Source organism: Mus musculus, chromosome 10 (genome assembly GCF_000001635.26).
Source record: "Mus musculus strain C57BL/6J chromosome 10, GRCm38.p6 C57BL/6J".
NCBI lineage: Eukaryota > Metazoa > Chordata > Mammalia > Rodentia > Muridae > Mus > Mus musculus.
This window is the reverse complement of record NC_000076.6, coordinates 71,713,940-71,718,034: the sequence shown is the minus strand read 5'-3', so window position 1 is coordinate 71,718,034 and position 4,095 is coordinate 71,713,940. Positions and strand designations below refer to the sequence as shown.

The 4,095-nt window shown below is 41.1% G+C and overlaps 1 pseudogene; it reads left to right on the top strand.

Annotated features, from left to right (window-relative positions):
• The first annotated feature begins 277 nt into the window (after positions 1-277).
• Gm6362 lies at positions 278-1,256 on the top strand (annotated as a pseudogene).
• Positions 1,257-4,095: the final 2,839 nt, after the last annotated feature.

Sequence of the window (4,095 nt, the reverse complement as noted above, 5' to 3'; positions counted from 1 at the left end):
TAGGCAATTCTTATTGAGACATTGTCTCAACTGATACTCCCCCATCTCCCATGACTCTATTTTGTGTTAACCTGACATAAAACTAGACATGACAACTCAACTTTTGTCAACTTAACACAGAAGTACATCACTATTAATCCAGAACTTTCCTTTCTTATTCATCCAAGGTCTCACATTAATAGAAATATCAAAGCAGCAGAGTATGTTCTATGGACCATGTGCTGCTATTGATGCCTGAAGTACTTCAACTGCATGATGGGAAGACTTGGCCATCTAAATGCTGGGCTGGATTAAGTGCCCATGAGGATGGTGTTTCAGCAAATTGGGGTCAGTGTGTATTTTGGTCTGTAAACCTGTATGGTTCATCTTGAAGTATCATCAGGAAAATTGGTACCCACATATCTCTGATTCAGTATCCAAGAGTCCTAGGAGAGGATGTGATGGCATCTTTTGCTGATGTTGGATCTACAGAAGGAGGGTGCTCAACAAGAGGGCAGAGGTAAGGCCCAAGCCTCTCCCCTTGAAGAAGACCTTCCTTTCTCTGAGAAACCCCAGAGGAGGCATATTTCCTTCTTGAACTTCTTTCAAGATGAGCCTCCTCCAAAGTGAGACCCATGAGGAAGCCTTGAAGAGGATCTGGACACTCCAGAATGAGCTTGCTGCTATTAGAGCTCAGAATGCCAAGATTGTGACCCTGCAGGAGCAACAGAATCCCAGTTCAGGTCACTTAGATACATCCACATCCGTTACCATAGCACCATCACCTTCTTCCCCTCCTCCTCCATTGGTGCTCCACCAAAGTATATCTGCTCTTGATCTGGTTAAAGGACAGGGAGAACAAAAGAGATGCTGGAAAGACTTTGGCTAAGGGTCACCCAAAGAAGCCCGACATACCAAATATGCTAGATATCTTTAAAAAGACATGAACATTGTGAAGTTATGGTAAGTCAAGAGGTCCAAGGATGTAAAGCCTAGGCCCAAGGATACAACTGACCCTGCTGCCCTGCCTTCATAACAGAGGCTCTAAAAAAGAAGTTTGCTTATTTTTATCAACACAACAGTCAATGTGAGGGTGAAGGAGGAATTCCAAAACTAGAGTCAAAGGGCACCTCAATTCTGGAACTCTCCTTAACATACATGAATCATGATAAGCTTTTAAACAGGTAGCCAAGGTTCATCCTCCAGCCTTGAAAACATCTGTATGGCTCCAGGACACAAACATCTATTTGTGGACCTTTCTGTGCATTTTTCAATTCTTAACATTAATATCTGTGCAAATGTTTTATATGCATGTGTTTGGATATAAAACAATATGAATGGCATTGGTAAGGATACTGTTTCTTCATGGTCATTGATAGAGTACTTGTCAGTGGTGGAACATGTGGAATATCCTGTTACTAGTGCACAGTGTTGAAAAATGAGAATGCCTCAAACAGAACTTAAATGTCCCTTTCTTTTTCTATAGCCGAGTTTATGTAAGCAGCAGTCAATGTTTATTGCCTAGCCTCCATTATGCTTTCTCTTATAAGGAAGTATCAGGGACACTGCTTAAACCTTATTTCCACCCAATTCTGGGAATCAAAAATAGTACCGAATCAAATATTGAATTAAATCACTTCTTAAATAAAAGCCAGAATGTTAAAAAAAAAAAACATAAAATATCCAAATTTTAAAGTTTTTCCTTCTGTGAAAGTGATTCTCTTCTCCTGGCTCAGTAGAAGTTTACTACTCCAAACTTCCCCCTAGCCTGGCAAGCAAGAGGTATTTGGATAAAAAGGAAAAGGCTCTGGCAATTAGTTCTTTACTTAATCTTCCTTCCCCACCCCACCCCCCCTGCCTCCCTGCACTGTTAGGCTACATGTGTTAATCGCCTAAGCTAGGAGCTTTTAACTCTCAGAAGAGAAAGAAAGCTTTTAGGACTTTTTAGAAGTCAGCATTCAGTATAGTTGGAGAGCTAGAACGTCCAGAGACCATCACGCTTTAAAGTCACCAGATTCTGACTCTGTGTCTCAACCCACTCCAGGCCAGTAAGCTCCTGACAATTAGGGAGATAGAAACAGGAGAGATTAGTTTTGGGGAGGATGGAGGGAGAGAGTACTGGAAGAGACAACTGGAATTGGGAGTCATCTCTGGGACGAGCTAGAAATTTAGTGGAGTGAAAACTCCCAGAAGTCTAAGAGAATGCCCCTATCTAAGACTCCTAGCATAGGGGGATATGGAGGCTGAGATGGCCATCTCCTATAACCAGGTAAGACTTCCACGGAAGGAATTGGGACTCTAATCCAGCCACATAACCTTCAACCTACAATTTGCCCTGCCTACACTAAATAAGAAAATGCTCTACAGACTTCCTTATAGCCTAGTCTTAGGAAGGCATAGTCTCAACTGGGGTTTCCTCCTCTCAGGTGTCAAGTTACATGTTAGAGTTACCAGGAGACCTGTGCATTCCAGTCTGTTCCGATATTTGGGGTTAGAGATGAATCCACATGCTCAACAGACATCTTTACACATCTACTGTATGCTTAGCACAGGGATGACCAAGGCTGAGATACTAATGAAGTCAGTGGCTCGAAGAAGTTTATAATCTCATGAAAAGCAATGTTCGAATCTACCTTAGACAGAGGTATCTTCAGATGGCAAAGGGAAGAGGATGTCTCCCTCCTCTGCTGGGATTAAAAGGAGCTTTCAGAGCAAGTGACAACCAATGATGACAGACCGCTGGATAGGAGACCATGACCCTGGAAAATAGTATGTTAAGGTAGGCCAAGCCTTGTGTACCTCAAACAAAAATCTGGAAGGGACAGGAAATGAGACTGAAGAAAGTGAGCAGCAGCAGGTGACAAAGGCCCTGGTCAAGATGAGCAGGTTAGAGGGAAATGTATCCCTGAAAGGAGCAGGAAGCTGCCAGCCCAAGGAATAGGTGCTCATAGCACAGTGTTTTCTGGGATATTCATGGGATCATATTCAAAACTGCAGGGTTCCTGCACTTTCTGAAAATGTAAGCCATCTGGTGGGATTTGAGGAAAGGCTCCCTGTAAGGACAAACGAGTTTCTTGAGCCTTCCCAGCAATGAGATAGACAGTACTGGTAGGAGACCAGACTTATCGTCAGTGAGTGAAATGGAGCCTGCACTAGTCTTACTAGTAAAAGCCAAGGTGGGAATCAAAATTGACAACTATAATAAAAACCCCTTCACACCTAGGTCAGGCTTTCTATTTCTCTATATTTTGGAGCCTTGGAACATTTCGTGTTCCAAAGATACTCAGCATTTGATTTGCTAGAGCAAAAAAGCCAAAATTAACTCTGACACAATCCTTTAACAAATAGTTCCAGGCCTCGGTGGTTTTATGGAAACATATTGAAAACCAAATTTCATCATTTAAAGAACTTCTGAGACTTTGGAGTTTGAGATTTAAGGCTAAAAGTACAGAGAGGGAGAGTTCTTAAATTATAGATAAAATAGTCTAGTCTTCTTTAAAATCCATTTCCCAACATTAAGGACATTTTAGCCTCTGTGCCATCATGATAGAAAGTCGATTATATTTGAGGGGGCTGGAGCTGCCTTCACTCAGCTGAGGTTTATAATGAGGTTGTGTGTGTTATCAAGAGCCGCCCACTGTACTCTTATTACCTAATTTATATTTCCGTGAAGATTGAGGTCAGTAAGTACATTGATCTTACCATTTTTTTTTCATCTCCAATGTGGCATGATCTCCAATTTGTGTTTATCTCATCAGTGTGCTTGATAACATATAATTGTTCCCAGTAAATTTTAATTACATAAAAAAAACCCCACAGATTGTTTTTAGGTCTGTGAATAGTGCTATTATTTTTTAAGCTGGTTTTTTTTTTCAGGGAAAACATATTTGAAAAACTAGTCTTCTCTGTTTTAAATAAACTTAAATGAGACTCTTGAAATTGGTTCTTCAGTGTGGTGACCATTTCTCAACCCATCTGTGAAGCTTCTGTCTCTCGTTATCCTATGTGCAGTGAAGATAATCTATGGAGTATCCTGGCATTTGGATACTAATCAAGGGAAATAAGGGTGTGGCACAACCTCTAGGGAGCTTGGTCTCTCTTCATAAGACTTTAAAA